Source organism: Balearica regulorum, chromosome 3 (assembly GCF_011004875.1).
Source record: "Balearica regulorum gibbericeps isolate bBalReg1 chromosome 3, bBalReg1.pri, whole genome shotgun sequence".
In the NCBI taxonomy this organism is placed as follows: Eukaryota; Metazoa; Chordata; class Aves; order Gruiformes; family Gruidae; genus Balearica; species Balearica regulorum.
In genome coordinates this window covers 43,367,448-43,387,656 of record NC_046186.1, presented here as the reverse complement: position 1 = coordinate 43,387,656, position 20,209 = coordinate 43,367,448, and the positions used below count along the sequence as shown (strand labels likewise).

Here is a 20,209-nt window from a genome sequence, read left to right as displayed (position 1 = left end):
ATAGGAGACCACAGATACCTGTGGCCTGTTTTGGCAGAACATAAAATCTAGTGCTGAGCAATTTTCAGTTCAGACAGAGCTTGCAATGCAATTGAGCCATGTTTTTTTCAGCACAAAATACTGGGTGGCATTTAGGCCAGATCTACTTCCAGTTTCCACAGTGTCAAAAGGCGAGGATCTACCTTGGCTGACTTAGTGGATTTTGGATTAAGTTCTGTATAAGAAGTCTGAAGATGGTGCAAACTTCCTGAAAACCACATTCCTCATCTACTAAACATGTAATTATGCATATGTCCTTCTCATAAACCTGCGACCATTACATCTGCCAGTACTACCTTACCTAGAACTGCCCAGGCAGAAAAAATTTTCTCATGCTCTTCAGCTACAGGCTCTTTATTTGAAGGAACTAATTGTATATTCTTCTCTATTTAGTTTCTTATTTTATTTTCTATATTTTTTTATGTTTTCTGGGACAGTATAAACTTTAAAGTTAAAGACTTTCTTGCAAGAACAGTGATACCATTTCAGGCTTTGATGGTTTACAAAGCTACAGGTAAGTTGTACTGGCTCAAATCCTTAGTCATATCTGAAGTTGGAAGAGTTCATATGGTCCTTTAGTATTCCACCATCCAGAGATACTAGACTTCTCTTTTTTATCGATATGTTAATAATATTTTCCAGCAGGACACCTGATGTTTAATGTCTTTTGGATATAGGTATAGATTAAATTATGGCAGAGTTACATCCCCCCAAAAAATCTCATTTTTCTTCTTTAAAAGGGAAAAAGTAATTTTTTTTTTTTTAAATGAAGTGTATAAATAATAATTCTAAAAAAAGAAGGGGGAAAATGGAATGATGAAATACTTGGCCTAGTCCTTTGACTCAAATGTAAAGAGACTTGAGCAATCTATTTTCAATTCATCTTAACTTTTTGTATCACTCTCCTGAAGAATCAATATTTATTGTTCAACACATATGGGAACCAAACTTAAAGTGATGCCATTTATGAATCTGCATCATGTTCTGAAAGGCCAACATGCCTTAGAAAATTATTGCTTATTTATCTCTATCCACTCCAGGAATAGAATAATGAAAGAAATGAGCCTATCCCTACTCTTAATATATTTTAAGCCGATTTCCAACTTGGAATATACTCCTATATGAAAAACAAAACAAAAACCCTTTTGAGTGCCTTTTGCTAAAGCCTGTCTTTTATCCTGACCAGTAAAGATGATTAAAAAAAAATCATTGATCTCTTCAATTTACCTTTTTTGTAAGACAGACAACTAATGTATAATTTGGGTTGCTGCTGTAGCTCAGGGTAAAATATCTCAATGATCTCAACAACATAAAGCATTTGCTTGAATTCTACTTCACATTCTGTCGTGGTTTAACTCCAGCAGCCAACCAAGGCAATCATGCAGCCACTTGCTCACTCCCCCTAGAATGGGATGGGGGAGAGAATTGGAAGAGTAAAAGTGAGAAAAACTCATGGGTTGACATAAAGACAGTTTAACAGGTAAAGCAAAAGCTGCGCACACAAGCAAAGCAAGACAAGGAATTCCTTCCCCACTTCCCATGGGCAGGCAGGTGTTCAGCCATCTCCAGGAAAGCAGGGCTCTGTCACGTGTAATGGTTACTTGGGAAGACAAATGCCATTACTCCCAATGCTGCCACCCCGTCCCCCAATTCTTCCCCTTTCCCAAGGCTCTTATATGCTGAGCATGATGTCATATGTTATGGAATATCCCTTTGGTCAGTTGGGGCCAGCCTTCCTGCGTGTGTCCCCTCCCAAATTCTTGCCCCACCCCTGCTGGTGAGGTGGTGTCAGAAGCAGAAAAGGCCTTGGCTCTGCGTAAGCACTGCTCAACAATTCAAAAAACACCTCTATATAACAAAAACATCTCTATATTATCAACGCTGTTTCCAACACAAATCCAAAACATAGCTCTGTACTAGCCACTATGAAGAAAATCCATCTCCATCTCAGCTGAAACCAAACATTCTCCACCTCCATTTTCTCCAAGGAAAAAGATTAAATGGTACGCCGTTACTCACTTCTAAACACAACTTTGTCCTTGGAACAATTACAGAGCATTGTGGTTAAATAGCACCCTTTCCTAACTGACATTGCACAGCCCAGATCTTTGCACTCTTTCTGCAAACCCAGTCTGAGGTAACTTGATGCCTGGTTTTCATAGGTGGGGATGGCATACTGCTCTTCTTGAGTGACCACATCTGTGTAAACCCTCAAGGGCTTTCAAGCTATACATGGGTAGAATTGGAATTGGTAACACTTCTCAGAATATGCCTAAATGTCTTGCTTTAAAATAACGCTTTTCTATAACATAAAGAAATATGAATGTTGCTTTCTTACGTGCTGCTGTATTACTTTTACAGGAATCAGAGGAGCACTAAATGAAATTTTGTGTGCTACCTTCCTTGGAAAAGTGGAGTTTGCCTTTGAAGTGACCTATCTGGTTAAATAGATGCAAGGAGTGAGAAATGCAGGTTTTGAAAAGAGCCATACAAACCAATTGTATGGCTTGATATTTTACTATACATATAAGCTGAAGCCTGGCCATCTTAACAATGACATATATCTTCTATCAACTTTTTCCCAAGGAACAGCCCCCACCTTACTCATTCTTACTTTCAAAAGTAGTCTGATTTCCACCTATAAATTTTCTTATTAATTACTCATTTTAAAGCTGTCTGAACCAATCAATACCCATAGTATGTTTCTACAGTGGGAGAATCATCAGAGAATGTTAGATTACCCTTTTGTAGTGTCCAATGGCAGCCCATTCAAATGTTCCATTAATAGGAAGTAAAATGTTTAATTGTTTATTTTCCTTCTCCACTGTATAAAGGAGGCACTTTTTGGCTAGAAAATGTGAATATATAACTCTCACATGCATCATGAGCTGCCGGCAGGAAATTTATAACTCATGCTTCCTTATCTGCAAATAGCATGCTCCCATTATGGAATAGGTCAAGCATTCTTTTTTGCCTAAACCATATTAGACTGCTTTTGAGGGCTGTCCTGGGGCTTAAGAAGCTCTTGCTGAAGGACTAATGTAAGATAGTGGAAAGTTCAAAATATTAAAAAATACAAAGGAAGAAGAGACTTATGGACAAAATCTTCCTTCAGTTTAATCATCAATATACATCTGGAGAAATTCCGCTGAAGCCAGAAAATTACTCTGGAATTACACCAGGACTGTAAACAAAATAAAACAAATATGTTGGGAGAAAAGAATAGGAGAGGAAATAAAATACACTTAAGCATAATTGAAAGGAAAAACTTCACAAGAATAAAATGTCACAAATGGAAAATAGAATAACTGGGCCACTGTTTAGATAAAATAGCAATCAGCTAAATGATAAATCTATCTACCTAAAACTCATAAAAAGATCTGTCATTAACATACAGCTCATATCTTAGTAGTTACAGCAGTCTTCAAAAGTTGAGACACGTGAGTTAAAATCTGCTGCAGTTATCTGCTCAACAAACATACTGATTTCCTGCGATTTCACTGCATGCTGTGGAAGTCAGTATTCAGAGTTACCTGGCTCTCAGAGCACGGCACGGGAAGACTTTGCACGCCTGTATTCAGACTTCCCCTCTCATGGCACATGCTTAGAAATTTCATGCTATAAAGCATTTAATGTAATCATTAAGGAAATAGACTCACAAAATGACAGTTAAGATATTAAAATCTGCAAGAAATTTGGGTATAAGTCCTTGAATCAGCAGTGCAGTTACAGAGCTGCCTGAGCATTTTTTGTTTTATTTTTTTCTGAATCAAAGCATTAATAACAAAATCAGCATCTTTAGTCTGTGTTCCAAATTACTGATTTAGCTTACTAATCAGTAACTTAGGGAATGACTGAATAGTGAGGACAGTACAAAAAAAATTCTTCTCCATTTGGGTGTCAGAAGGTGTCTGTCACCTATGCTAGGTGTCAGAAGTTATATCATAGTCAATGGAGAATTAAGCCATAAAAGTGATAAAGCCTGGGGACTTATTCAGTAAAATACAGGAATTATTTCAGATACTCTGAGGTATCTTGCCTTACAGGACCATCCAACCCAATCTCCAGCTGCTGCTCCAGAAAGGTGTGTAACACTATGACTTATATGTCAGCCTTCTGTACATAACTTGGGTACTCTCTAGCATTTGAAATGGCACAAGACAGCAATATTTAAGCAAACAAATCCCAACTTAGCTGTTTATGCTCAGATTAAATTAATTACTTTCTAATCTTCATTAATTGTATTGACAAAATCTCCACTGAATATAATGAAAGACCAGATAATTTGTGTGCTTGTGGATGTCTACATACGGGCATTCAATGCTAGTTTCCTCATCTCATGGCAAATTCTATTCTAGCTGACCATAGTGACATGTAGTTGAAAATATCCTAGTATAGCATCGGTGACTTCTTGAGTCTCATCAATATTAATTAATATTTGAGGAGCTTTGGTTTTCTTCAGGTGGAAAGCATCTATACTTTTGAAGTATATTTATTATTAGAATTACTATCAGTAAATTCAGCGCCATAAACACTGGAACTTTTAAGTTTTGCTAACCCAGAGAGTAGGAAAAGAGAATTCCATCACAACTAAATGATAATAATGGCAAAAAAAGATATGGAACAACAGAAAAGAAATATGATAAAAAAGAGATTAATTAAAAGAAAAAATTATGGTTGGACAAAAACAAGATAATAAGAACAATAAGTTCTTGTGGGACCCTGGGCAAAGTTCAATTGCATCGATTCCTCATATCCTTTCTCACTTTTTCCACTTTGTCTTCATGAAGGACTAACTTCCTGAATACCATAAATTAGGCCTCATCATGTTCCCATTAAAGTGAGTAGTAAAACTCCCATTAATTTTAGTGGGTCAAGGGACAATCTCAAGTGTATGTTATTGAACAGATTGGTTTGTGGATATATTGCAAAAAAAGAGAAGTTTCATGAATTCACACTAAACGAGTTTCTGCTATACTTACTTTTCTTTTTCCTTAGAAATTCAGTTGTTCCAAATCATGTTTTGTTTTGTTTTGCTTCCTGCAGAATTAATCAAATTGTTAAATTGTATGTTTCTAAGTAGAGCAGAAAAATATTATAGGAAAGTGTTCCAAGATCTGTTTTACTAATATGAACAACCATTTACATATTTTTCTCATAAAAAAAGGACAGTCAATAGTCAAGCAGCAGCTTGAAAAGATATTTTAAAGGTAACCCATAAAGTGGAAGAATTCATTAAAGTGTTTTAATTTTTTAAAAAGTGGGATAAATATAATGGATGTTTGTGGGCAATTTATTATGTGAGAGGAAAAATAAGATAGTGAGGGATATATTGGGTACTTTCTTTGACAAATGGTTTGCAAGTTCCTTTACTGGAATGCAATCCTTTCTTGGATTTGCATAAATAGTGACTTTTTTTGACTGCTAATAAATACCCCAAAGGGTAGAAATGGGGTATGTTGACATAGAGTTCCTTCTTGCAGTAAGAGTCCTGTGTATCTAGTATTGACACAGCAGTTTGAAAAGAGACTGCGTTGCAATGTTTTCACTATATTTATGCTGCGTTCTTGTATTGCATAAAAACTAATTAGTTCAAAGCTTATGCTGGGCACCTTTCAGAGCCAGGATGGATTTATTTCTCTTTCTTGTCTTCTGGAAAACTTTAGAAGGAACCTAGGGGAGAGGTGGAACTTCTTTAGAGTCACTGAAGACTACTGAAGCTAAAAATGAGATACAATATGATTTGAGATGATCTGTTTTGTTCACACTTAGGTCATCCAATTTAGAGTAAGGAGCTACCTGTTGCCAGTTTGTAAATAGGAAGAATCAATTTGGGATGAGGGGAAACAGTAGTCATCTGCTTCATAAGGAGCATGTGAAATGCCTACGTCCTCAAAGATCAGTTTAAGTAATCCCTTTCCACAGTAGAAAGATATTGCTGATGAATTTGACCTTAGCTTCCTCCTGGGAAGTTCATACTTTTCTATTGCAAGACTCATATTTACTAAACATCTTGTGGACATTTTTTGTCTGGGGATGTGAGGATGTGAACTGGGTGTTCTGTGCACCCTTTTGAACCAGGCAGACCTAATGGCCCATGTGGCCCATTACTAATAACCAGGCTTTTTCATGCTATAGTCACAACCTTTGATAACATATATGAAACTTCATCAAGCGAAGATATCAGGAAATAGCTGGGAATTCACACAGTATTTTTTGTTTATTTTGTCACACAATCTGCAAGTCTTTGCTTAAGCTACACATAGCAGGATTGTGGTTTGAACTTTGTTTTTCCTTTGTGTAGCTGAGCAATGGGAAAAGACATGACAGACTTACAAAACAGAAATACAGAAGTGAGTGGGCAGGGACCCCAACAACTCAAAACTACACTGTATTATGTAAGCTTGGTATTTTAACTTTTTTTTTTTTTAAACTTAAAACTATTTTGCCGTGATTGTAATACCTACTACAATATCCTCTATTCCTGAATTTCCTCAGGCATATAACTGCAATCACTCTATATCCTTTATATACATTCAAACATTACTTTCCCTGGAGATTCCTGTGGGAAATATTCCTTTATCTTTTTACTTCAATCAAAATCATCAACCATGGCATATCGATTACAGACATGAAAAAATAACTCTCCGCAAACCTAACTAAGCAGCAAAAAAAGGTGAGTACTGTAGGAATATTTTGCTGGTGTGCAGTATTTACTGCTTCATAGGAAGTTCTCAGGAGAAGCAGACTAAAACATAATGATGAAAGTCCTAGAATTTACTTTAGACTCTTCAGCAAGAAAGATTCCCCACAGAAAAGTAAGGAAATGTATAAAGTAAATTAAACATTAAAAAGTTAGTAGAGAACTATCAAAGTACTGTAAATAATTTTAATTTGAAAACAATTTCAAAAATCTGTGATTTACAGGTTGACTTATCAGTGCATTTAAAAATGTGACTGTTTTTATACACAACACTTAACAAGAGTGAATTTATTAACTTTATGTCATCATAACTAGACTTGGGAAATAATGTGATTGATACAGAAACACTGTTCATCAAATGCTGTAGCACGTCTCTAGCTAATGTCTAATCATCTCCACTGGTCAAAAATATGCTGTCACAGCATCATTTGGTTAATAATTAGACAGGTTTCATATCAAACAAAGAAATTCCAGTTCCTCTGAACAGACTTTAATTGGTTTTAAATATTCATATGTGAATATGGCTTTCTTCACCTTTATTCCTTGGACTTTACAGTTAAACTATACCCAATCCAGTCTAAAGTTTCAAAGCTAATATTTCCATAACCATTCATTAGCTTCTTCATGAACTTTATGGCCAACATTTGAATTTTAGGTAGCTTTTAACAGCATCTGTCTGGTTTTGGGTGGGTTTTGTTTTTTTTTTTTCATTTTTCATTTTTAATGAAGAAAGTATCTGGAGAATTTATTAGGGATTGGAAGGCAAAAGTTATCATGGCAATGGAAGTGGTAAGAGACAAATCAGCAAAGGGACAAATGCATCTCCCTGCAGGAAAAAGCTTCTTGCCTGAGCTGCACAGATTTGAGGGTCTTGCTCTGTTTCCGCTTTGCTATCAGTGAGTTCAGGAAGATGAAAATCCACTGCAGGATGCATAGCTAATTCCTGTGGGATTTAAGGATCCTTTTTATGTAATATTGCTGTGGGAAAAATATAAAAAAACTGCAGATGACTTTGAGCATGGTAGCAAAATTATTATTGTTTATTGAAGTCTTTGGTTGTTTTTAATAATTTCTGTAATTCTTCTGGTGTTAGATTATGTAGGATCTTTCCATTAGAGGTTTTTTGACAGTGAAACACTTTCCTGTTTTTAACTTGGACAGTTGCTAGGACACTCCCTAATTGAGCTCTTCACCTGGTATTACACTTCATTCTGAGGGGTGAGTGACATGTTTTGTCAGCAAGTTCTTGTGTACCCCAAATCCCAGCAACAGGAAACAATGAATTGTTAAAATCCACAAAACTTTCCAGTATCTGTCTGTACCTCTGTGTGTAGATATCCCAACCTGGTTCAAGCAAAACAGACCCCAAAATACATTATCAGATTAATTTCTGATTTTTAGACATGAATACATATCACTCAGGGGCATTGCACAAGGAAAATAGCAAGCAATAGGATAACAGTCTGTGCTCCCAATACACACCTTTTTTCCTCTTCCTGTTTTGACTCAGTGGAGCACAAGTATTTAAATCCTCTATTATGAATTCTCAGCTGTTTCCTAAAACAGATTAAGCTACATCTAAATCTAAGACAAAACCATTGTATTTATACCAACATAGAAAAGGAAAATTAATAAACTGCACCTCTAGCAGCTGAGACACTGAGAAATTTTGTTATTCAAACTCTCCAGCTTCCTTGAGAATTTTAATCTGACCTGGAAGTCTCCAATGAAAGGTTTGGTGGGGGGTTTTTTTCTGTTTGAACTTCTCACATAAGCACAAAACACCATGAAATCTTTTGTTCTTGTTTTTTAAGCACCTCCACTTCAGACTGGAAGCAGGATAGATTTTGGACAGTGGCAAATATTGGGATAAAAATCCATTATTTTACACTGCAAACTTCAAAAAACTTGTAAAAAATGGTGCTCATTCATAAGAAAATGAACTTCTGTATTCATCCATATGTGTTTTCTACTTGTAATGATTGAATCAATGTTATAAATTTAGTTTTGTAACATTTGTATGATTTCAGGTTAATAATATTTGTACGGTCATTTGAGAAGATGGTATTTTGACACTCGTAGTTAAGTGACTCAGCAAAGACCTTTGGCAGTCATACACTAAATCCTGTTATTGAATTATAATGTCTTCAGAAATACCAAGGAATGGATCTAGGTCCTGAACCTGTGCAAGGAACTGTTTCTGGGAAGCACTTGATCAAGCACAGTGGGACATGCTGGTGATTCTCCTGATAGAAATATAATTTTGACATAAACCCACTCTTCTGCTAAGGAGGTGAAGTAAACTTTACACAGTAAGTAGGAGAATTGTCAAGAAATTTCTCAAGGAAAGGTAAAAGAGTCTTCATTTATATGCCTGTCCCTCTAACAGTAACCATAAAACAGTATCATGTGGCAGATAGCTATGATTACAAAGGAAAATTTTAAAATACCACAAACAAAACTTGGGGAAAACAAAATGTAGAAGCTATGTAAGAATCTCAAAATTCTGATTAAAGAACTTACGCTGACTATTCTGCGTAGCTATCTTATGCTCTGCAGGATGGCACAAAGTCATCTTAGTATGAAGTAGGAAGCAGTCCTTAAAATAACTAAATCTACATTGCTGTGAAACTGGAATTGCTAAAATTCAAACCACATCAAAAAAGCAAGGTACTAAGTCTTGTAACTAATTACTGACTTACAAGGCTATATGTTATAAATGTCATTCAGATTTTGGCCCAAAGAAAAAAAAACTGACTAAGAGGAGCAGTTTAAGAATATCTTGTTGGATAGCGTGTTTGGATTTTTTAAAGTTATACATTGACTTCATATTTTCTTTCCCCACCTCTTCAGTTGGCAAGTGTCTTTATGAGTTATAACCTTCCACTTCTAGCCATGCAAACTATTTTACATGATTGATTGGTGTAATTAGGCTGTCTAGTGGAGCGGTGGCAGTTCCCTGTGCTGCCAAGCAGGAGGGACCTCAGTGCTGAACTCTCACAGCCTGGGATGGCCGACAATGGACATGCCATGGAGAAGCTGGGCCTGACCTCTGAGGAAGGTGGTGGACATGTCACTCAAAGAGCAGACCCACTGACTGTGAGCAGAAAGCAGCTGCTCCTGTGCCTCTAATAGCTGGATGCAAACTGGTAGTTGCATAAAGCTATATAAATGAAACAGTGATGAGGTGAGGTGTTTTGTGAATATCGTGATAGACTATTTGGAGCAGAATGGAGGAGAAGATAACTCTGCACTGAGTTAAAAACTCATAGCTTCCCTATTGCATAGAATATATGTCGATACTTTAAAATAATATAGCCTTGAGTTGTTGTCTTCTAGCCCAATGGCGTCACCTTGTCTTGTACCCCAACACTTCAAACAGATCCTTAACTTTAAGATCTATTCTGGTTAGGACATCTCATGAGACGGCTGGGTAGCAAAAGAGTTCTCTTTAAAAGAGATTCAAAAATTATAGCCAGAGTGATAATTAAGCCCCTTGAATAAAATATTTAACTGTGTGTATCTATACATTTTATATACTTGTACATAAATATTTAAAAGCTAACACTAAGAAACCTAGATTACGAACTAAACCTCCTTATTGATAACTCTTTTCTTCATGCAATGTCTACATGATCATCCTGTTTAGCATCAGTCTTCACCCTGTTAGGTAGGTTTTTCCTCTCTTCTTTGTTATACATTACAGTATTCATGTATATAAAATGATGATATATGCTCTTGTGTGGCCTGAGAAACTAAAATAATTCTAAGTCTATGTATAAAACCAATATAAATAGCATTACCTTGAAAAAAACTCCCATAAACTCTGTTAATTTTGTTTTGTATGTTATTTAAATGCATTGTTTCAGTGGTTCTTAATTTCGCTGGTCTTAATTGTTGTGATTAAAGGCCATTACACAGGCAAATCAGAAGAGGTTTGGTGGTTCTAAACAGCAGGCAGACACTAGCTGCAGTCCTTGATGCACCAACTGAATTAAAAATGCAATCAAGCTGGAGAAATGGAGGTTAAAATAGAAGCAAGATGAGTGGACATGAGTCTCGGAAACTAAACTGTCTGTCTGGAAAAGAGTCACTGGAAATATCTGGAGAATCCATGTAATCTTGATGAAATTCCTTTAAAAGTGCACATATTGAAAACAGAATAGCGTTATTAGGGAAGCAGACATTAAATATTTTTGGCTGATAAAATCTCAGAGAAAAAAATATTCCTTTTTTGTGCAGATAACAACAGTAAATTCCCTCCCCCTCAAAAAACGTGCTAAAAATTTCCATATCACAGCTGCCCAGAGTGCATAACAAGGAGAATATTAGTAATGTCCAGATGCACATAAATCTACAGGGATGCCTCTTGCCAACAGCAAAATGAAAGGGATGACAGTGTCAATCACATCCAATAGACTACGTTAATGCTTTTCAAACAGTTCTTTCACACTCGAAAATAGTGCTCATTAATAATGTATGGTCCAGTATGAAGGAGAAGGAATGTTGCCTCCAAAACTGATAGAATTCATTGTTCATCTCTATACTCGTCTGAACAATAAGCCCCATTTCTGAAGGACAATTTTTCTTTTGTCTTTAGGACTGTGCTGAAATGATTTCAAACCTATTATACTAATTGGCCCCTTTAGTTTTCGAGCGTGTGCTGCAAATGTTGCACTTTAAGAGCCTTCTCTCTCCCACTGCCTCCCTCCCCCCTCCCTCCCTGACTGGCATTTCTGGATTGTATGAGTAACTTACCAAGCTTTTCAGAATCGCTGGGCGGGTGACGGTGCAGAGTTTTTTCTCTGCTCCTCCGCTCTGTTTTTCGAGCAGCTGTCAGGAAGGTGGGCCTGTGGGTTTGCAGATATATTTTGAGACTAACAGATTGTAAGCTCACATATGAGAACAGAAGAAATACTTAGAATCTGAAAGGTTATCCACCCCTTGGAGACTAATCTCCTAATATACTATTTTTGTCAGAAAGCACCTCAATTGCTTCTCAAACAAGCCCATTATTTTTGCCTCACAAACCATTCAGAGTGATGTTTATAACTGCCTGCTTATAGAAAAAGGTCCTTTTATACCTGTGTGAATTCAAGTTTTATTTACCTTCAGTCACTTCCCTTTGTTCTATCATCTAAAGTGACAGCCTGTATTTGAAACAGTGACGTGTAATGTTGCTGCCCCAGAAGACAACCAGACCAGCAAGAGACAAATCAGTGCACTTTCCTCCCTTGCCTTTACAGAAGAAACAGCCAGAATAGGGCAGACTATCAAAATCCTTGGCTTTTTGGGCTGCTCGCCACAAACAGTACCTTCAGTTTTGCACCAACTGTAAAAGACCTTCTTTTCTCACTTCCTAGACTTAGTTTTTTCTTTCTTTCTTTTCCACACACAGATATATGCAAATATATATGACACGAAGGGAATCAAACAATCTGATGGTCCCCACAACTTCTCCCTACGTGCTGAGAACACCAGCAGGAGTTCAGGTTTCACAGCCCTTTGATCTTTCCAGTCAAGTTCAGTTCAGACTTTGAATTTCTTTTTAGATCCATTTGCAATACTGCTGTAGGAAGAATGGAGTAGAAATCCCAGTAAATGTTGCAGCCTGGTAGCCTCCAACCTCACTGCCTGTTTTCATTCTATCAAGCACAGAACTTATATTCTGATCCCCTTCTGACATCCTTTGTGTCTCATCCTAATCTGTAAGAACTCATAGATCTTACTCTTCCTTTGGCACTGTTAAAATCAATGGCTATTGCTCAGTCAGGTACTGCTTATTTTGAACCATGCTGTACCAATTTGCCTACTTACTTGTTTGCCATATGCTTTCATTATTTTTTTCTGAGGACAAATGTCTTTTTAAATTTTGAAACTCTTTCAAGCAGACTCTATGTTTTTATAAGGTCCACTGCAAGAAGTGTCAGGTCGTAGGCTACTTCAGTGTATGTACTAAGAAATTCTCCCTTGTACATGTTTTTTAATATATTTTTTATCTTTGTTTCTTTGTCTAATTAATGATAAGTTTTGTTGCAAATACCTCAAGTAATACATTAGAATATTTTGAGTTTACAAGCCTAGAAAAAGGACTAGTTAAGGTTAAATGACATTTAGTTTAGAAGATCTCAGTTAGAAAGTAAATCTAAAGCTCTCCAAAACTGAAAAGAGACCTTCAAACAGAAGAAAATTGTGCAATATCTGGTATACTGAGAAAGTATGTAAAATCATGGTCTCGTGGCTTCAGAGACTCATCCTTAGTGCAAGTTCAAAAAATACAAAATGCTAGACAATCTTATACATTGGTTCCATCTTTGAATTTTTATGTATATTTGAATTAAAATTCATAATGATACTTCAAAATTTTCATTTCAAAAGTGATTTTGGAAAGGAAAATCAGAAGTATTGATATATTCCTTATGAACATGAATCCCATCAAATAGTAGGGGGTAGATCCAATAAAGGAATTACACACCACCTAATTCAAGGTCACACAGGAGGAAACAAAACCATTTGATTCCCCATAGGTATATCGGGCTTAATAAAGCTTTTCAACCGAGAGTGGAAGAGGTAACACAGAAGATGCTTGAAACCAATCCAGGGCTACTTGTTAGGTAATGCCAAGCACCAGTGTACACCTGAAATTCCTCTTTATTCTGCATCCCAGAAAGCCTCACTCCAATGCCCTGTTTCAAGATAGATGCCCCCATCATGTCTTCTTCGTGGGCTGGCAGGATGAGGAGCAATGTGAAGGTAAGCTAATGTGGGTGGTCAGCAAGTGAGAGCAACCAACAGAAACAAGCCAAGGAAATGGATCACATCAGCTTGAAACAGGTCTGGCTACTCAGCAAGACTGAAAGATCCTAAACAGCAATGTGGTAGGTAGGAAACAACCAAAATGCCTAGTAATTACCTCTTCAAAGAAAAGAGACTATAAATTCTTACTGAGTTATTCTTACCCTATTTACCTATCTTGTCAGAGTTTTCGTCTTCTCCTATTAATAAAAATACAGTTTGTTAGCTATATGATTTATGTGTGCAACTGAAGAGAATTATCTCCCTGATCATTATAATGTTCAGTAAAACTTTTGCAGATTTCTATGTGGTTTTGTAATGATTTTCTTAAACTCGAACCAAATCTTGCTGCTGACAATAGAGTCTGGTAGAAGGGTTATGCAGGCATTACTCTTTGCTAGTATTGCTACACATATGTGCTTTGCTAGTATTGCTATCTAATAACCCTGCAGAAGTTGACACATAAGAAGGATCAAAATTCATCATCATCATTGGCCTGAGAAGATTTAAACATCAGAACTTTTTTTCCCACCTCCCGGAACTGTCCTGACCACCCACTTATAGGCTACTCTTCATGACGATACACTTTCTGTCTCCCACCACTTTACAGAAAAATATCAAGTCTCCTTGAGTATTTTCAAATGGAAAAATAGCAAGATACAATACTGTATAACCAATAATGGGCCTTTACTAAGGCAATTAAAGTCTCTTCTGTTTTCAGGACAGGAAAGAAGTCTACAGTGGTTGAGGCAGAAAGAAGGTGATTACTTCCCTCCTTTCCAAGAAAATTGTAGCTATCAGCGCATTTCATAGAAAACGTCACGATGTAGATATTGGCTCTGACAATACTGAGGGAGTCCAAGGGAATGCCAAGACAAATTTAGACAGAGAACAGTTACTACCTGCATCTTGGAGAAACTTTATGCTGATTGAGCTTCAGTCACTCTTTGTAGTGGCACAAGTTTGGGGATCCTCAGGATTTGTTTAAAATCATGTGAAATTTTTCGATATCTCATTTTACATAAGGTCCTGTCAGATTCGGCCCAAATTCTGTAGCTTCAGTTAGTCAGCATTTGAAATTCAATTACTCAACTTGAGTCTCATTAACATGGTCTCATTAAAAAAAAAAAAAAAAAAAAAGCCAAAAAACCCAAATAAAATCCCAAATCCCCACCTCACAATAATAGTATTTTTGAGGCTTTACTATTAATTTTCTGTCATTGATTATTATGCAAAATATTTATTTACTAACTTTCAGCTAGCACCTCCAGTCTCTAAGGATTTAGAGACTTGATTCTGATATGTCTTTTGTGAAATTTTTGTTCAGGCAACATGACCTCTGTTACGCTTTTCTTCTTATTTCTCCCCTACCTAGGTATTTACAGAATACTCGATTTACAGGGTATGAGTCAAAAATCAGAGTTCTTAACCAGTTTATAGAAGTTGTTTGAGACAAGTGGATCAGTTCAGAGCCTTGGTATAATTAGATACTACCAGGGGGAAAATAAAAAATCACAACAGAACCTTGCTTCCACATTTAGATCCTCTCCCTCATTCCTTGTTTATTCTAGAGGAGGACTTCAGGGCCCATTTATCTTCTATCCATCTCATTCATCCCAAATAGTCTAGGATAATAGCACTTATTGCCTTCCCTCCTTAGGCAAATGTCTCACTTGCAGGTTGTATTAGGCTCATCTGGCTGTAACGAAGTCAAGGATGCAAAGCTCAAAAATATGATGAGCTTTCTAGGGAGTTACCAATGACAGGATATATCTTACTAGATAGTTCTTTCTGGAAAGGTCATCTGATGACCTCTCTATGTTTCCAGGAATTTGAGAATGAGATGGTCTATTTGCCAGGTATATGTCCAATCCTGGGAATCAAGGACAGCTGGTCATTATAAAACTATCCCAGAAGATGGATGTCCAACCTTTACTGAAAATTTTGGGAGGAGATTAAGAAGCTGTATAGCTATAACACACTAACAGTAGGTGAAGAGGCAGAACTTTGAAAAATATTTTGGAATATAATGGTGTAAAATGGTATAAATGTATAATGGTAAAAATCTTGAGGCTTGTAAATTTCACCAGAATTTTCCTAGCTGTTTTTATGTTCTGATTGATTCTCCATTGTAGAATAGATTCGATCCTTAAGCATCACTGTCTTTGTATGTATTTCAATAGTTACTCTGAATGATTCCCGAGAAACAATTGTTTTGAACAATTCATATCATCAAACCTTGTGATGCCAGGTATTGGGGCGGGATAGACTCAGAAACCTTTATTAGTAGAGTCAATTTGAACGTGAGTAACAAGTACTCTAAGAACACAGACATCCCTGACCACAGTGAAAGCATCATTTCAGGTTGTTGGAAAATTCACTATGGAAGTTCGTAATAAGAGTTCATTATTATAGAAAACACTATATAATTTCCATCAGATACCTGCTTGACATAGAATATTGCAATACGGTCATGTCCAGTTTTCCTTAAATCTTAATAAGAAAATGATTCAGCTTTATAGGGAGGTAAGAAAAAAGATGGACCTATATTACAAAATAGCACAGAACACACTGCAGTGAGAAATCTATGCATACACAAGTTGACAACATTTTAAAATAATTGAAAAGTATTCTTGTTCCCCAAAAAACCTCTATGTACCTAATTTAAAATTAATGGAAATGATACTTTAACTTCTGAATCTATTTACTGACTATTTACTTAATCATCAGCTTCATGGAAGCAAAATGAGAAAGCAGAAAACCACGTAACAGACTGAGAGCAAATCTGACCCAAATGGCATCATATAAGAAAAGCATACAGAGTTTGCAGGACAAAAGTAATTTACTAGATAACATCTGGTGCCAGTTATGGACTGTCTTCCTGGGAATGCTGATGCAGAGAAGTGAGAAATAATGGAAGCCAATAACATTGCAGAACATCCTCTCACTTATGGCTGATATATGGTCAGGACTTCACTTGCAATTTGAGCTGAACAAGACTATTTTCAACTTACACTTTTATAGTTTTTCTCTTCACCACTTCTCTTATGTCTACAGAAGAGCATTTTGTCTAATAGAGAAGGAGGACAATTCACAGGTTTGGAAGTCTCATGGTCAGGAAAGAGACTTTAAAAGAGCAAAATAAGTGCATATTTTGTTCCAAAGTTATTAAAGGCCATGCAAAGCCATACCAAGTATTTTGATTCCTAAGGCACGTGTACCTCACCTGCATCCGTCACCATGACTGCTACCTGCCAATTCTTCCCACTTTCTTTACCAATGCCTCTCTAGGCAACCCCTAGCTGTGGCAGACTCCCACCCGTCATTCCTGTGAAACAGCAGTGTATAGCAGGTCATATTTACCTCTTTTTGGAGTCTGCATTCAAAAAAGGGAGAGATGCTTCACTTATCTCATTCGCTACAGGTGCAAAATCAGAGTAGTTCATCTTCAGGGAAAGATGTTAAAAGAGAGATGGAGACTGTAACACTCCTTTTTCTTCTTCTTTGGCACATGTTGTGAATTTTGTTGAAATCAAAGCATTTCACAATGAATTGAGCTGCAGCTGCGATGTGTCAACAAGATCTGTCTTCTCATACATTCTACAGCCAAACAGTAGGTGTATGACAAATTTTTTGGTTCAAAAACATGCATGCCACATGCCACAAATTAGCTTAGCCATCTCTGACAGTTTGTATAAACATTTTCCATCTTCTCAATCAATGTCACACGTAGCATTCATAATCTGTTAGAAGACAAACTGTGCCCATTTTTGCTACCCTCTGAATCTGCAAACTTCCAAGGAGAAACAAAAGCAAGGTTAGTTTGTTTGTTTGTTGGTGAGGAAGATTGCTGGAATTTTTCCTAGTTTGATTATTTTGCATAGAAATATTCAGCTTTAGTAACACTATCCAAGAGCTAATCTGAACTCAGCAAGACAGGAGTAGAAGAAATGGCCAGATTCTGTATGGGTGACTCGGAGGGATAACATGTCCTGCTTGCTTTCTTTGTTGCTGTGTGTGTGGGGTGGGGATGGGAGGGAAAAGGCAGAAGGAAGTAAATTACTGCAGTCCTTGAAAAGTCTATTGTGGTCAGAGAATAAAGGCAGAACTGGTACAAAAGCTCTGCTGAGTCCCCTTTCGTGTTTGCCTTCTCTCTGTCCAGTTACTGGAGAGTGAACTCATTCAGAGGGCGGTAGCTGTGCCCCGTAACAGCCCTGGCCCAGGTCCCAGGTTCATCTTCCTGCACCAGTCAGATGGAAAGGGTATGAGGGAAGAGCTTCGGTCATCCCACAAGATCAATGTTAATGCAACGGCACAGTAGGGAAAAGTGCCCTTTGTAGAGGACAATGCAATGTATAATGTTCCTGAAATGCAAGACATCAAAAGGTGTAAAACATCAAATGTTATCACTTGAAGAATTTTTTATAGCAAGAGTTCGAATTTATCTTAAAAGAAAGAAAATGAATGCAAAGAATTCAGGATGCAAAAAGGATTTTTCCTTACTTTAAACTTTGTAAATGATCCTACAGATTAAATTCCTGCTAGACCAGAAAAGTAGGGGGAAAAATAAAACACAAGTATTTGCTAATATTCTTGCTAATAGATATTTTATGGAGTCTTTTATATTTTATATTCTCTTTAAAAATACTTCACTACATTTTTATATGTTAAATGCTTATTTTATTACTGAAAAGAACAGTTACATGAAACTGAAAAAATGATTCACGAAATGGCATTAACTAGCATTTGAATTGCCAATAGTGTGGCACTTGGAAAACCAAGCAAAACTAAATCGATTTTAGCAACATTTCTATTAGAATTAAGCAGAAAGGTGCTGGAATAAGAAAATACATTGCATATCAGCTAGATAGTGTAGCAGAATCTGACACTGGAACATAGATAATGGTAAAAAGATAAAGAGTACAGAGTAGACATGTTTAGAATATATACACCGTATAACACAGTAAAGTTTCGGTCTTTATCATCTGATATTTTATATGAATCACATGAGTTAACTACAGTGCAATGTTTAGTTTCCAAGTTTATTTACCTTCTTGGTGTCAAGTATTAGTAGCATATTTTCAGTCTGGGATGATCTGTATGTCCTTTATAGCCTCCACAGCTACTCGTGTAAAGAAAAAATAGGTGGTGGGGTAGTAAATCCTTCTGCTAAAGAGGCAGTTTTATAGTCTGTTTACCTCCCCCTCAAACAGTCCATTAATTCGTAATATTTCTATATCTGAACAAATTTCAATTTATATTTATTGTTTAGACCTTGTCTACGTAGACATATGCTAGCTCTCCATGCAGATGATTTTACCTTGTATAAGGAAATTTTTTATCATTCCACTTTATATCACTCAGGACGAGTTTTAATCTACAGAGGCAATTTTATTTCTAAATAAGATTGTTATCATGGGGAATGCATTTCTAAAAATGTCAGAACTATATTGGTATAAGGAGTAAAACTTTTTCTGTTGACAAAACCTCCAGCAACACAACATGGGCTCCCATATTAGAGGTAAGGAATCAGAACAAAGCATTTCAATCTGAAGGGCATTTGAACTAAAAGACTTTGAGCTCATAATGACAAGCCATGACTTTGTTTGTGTCAAGATTCTTCTTGGCAATAATTAATAGAAATGAAAACAGAGTTGCAAGAACAGTTGTAGAAAGAAAACGTGTCTTGCATACAATCACCTATTTATTTAGAGTCATGGGCCATTTTATGAAGTCCTTGTGGGTGGGAAATAAAGGGAATGAGCAACAGCAGCAAGCAGTGTGCAGCTTGAAACTATTGTCAAAAACACCACCACCTACAGTATGGTAAAGCTTCAATCTAGGTGTGTGTATTTGGCCAATGATATTACATACTTCCAAAGACAGGCCATTTAAGCAGAATAAGATGGAAAAAGGCAGAACTTCAGAGAGAGAGGCCTGGTGGAAGTATTTATGATGTGCAAAATGTCGTCATTCTGGAGAAGAGAAAAATGTTCCTTTCCCTATTCACATCTAAAACAAAATGAAGGGTGGAAAACCACAGGACAATAGAATTGCTGCTACATACAGTTAATTCCTGATTATAGGAAGAATGACAAAAAGAAAAGGTGGACCAGCAATCACTTACTAGTATAGAAAATACTATTATGTAAGATTTAAGTATACTACAGTATCAAACAGAAACAAAACAAGAAAAAATTTTCACCAAAAAAATTCTCCTTGAATCAATTGATCAGAGGAGAAATACAGAAAAAAGAGTATACTCTTTTAAAGTAGCATTGTATACATCCATTCAAGTGTTTGCAAGATGACAATTAGAGATTGTACCTCAAGTCAGCAAAACTGTTAAAAAGTTCTGGGTAAAAATATCAAAATGTTTCTTAAGAATCCAAATCAATTTTTTTATACATGACTTATGAGCTTTGGAATTGTCATTACTTTTTTTGCAGGAAACTGAAAATTGTTATGGTGTATTGTGGGTGTTGGTCTGTTCTCGCAAGCAACAAGTGATAGGACAAGAGGAAATGGCCTCAAATTGCTCCAGGGGAGGTTTAGGTTGGATATTAGGAAAAATTTCTGCACTGAAAGGGTAGTCAGACATTGGAACAGGCTCCCCAGAGAGGTGGTGGAGTCACCGTCCCTGGAGGTGTTCAAAAAGCGTGTAGACATGGC

General features: G+C 36.5%; 1 long non-coding RNA gene across 1 annotated transcript; it reads right to left on the bottom strand.

Annotated features, from left to right (window-relative positions):
- Window positions 1-7,089: 7,089 nt before the first annotated feature.
- LOC142600961 (uncharacterized) lies at window positions 7,090-17,463 on the bottom strand. The gene is made up of 3 exons (XR_012834468.1): window positions 16,901-17,463; window positions 11,501-11,592; window positions 7,090-7,720 (listed from the first exon to the last, which is right to left on the bottom strand). It is a non-coding gene; the product is annotated as an uncharacterized LOC142600961 (long non-coding RNA).
- Between the last annotated feature and the right edge of the window lie 2,746 nt (window positions 17,464-20,209).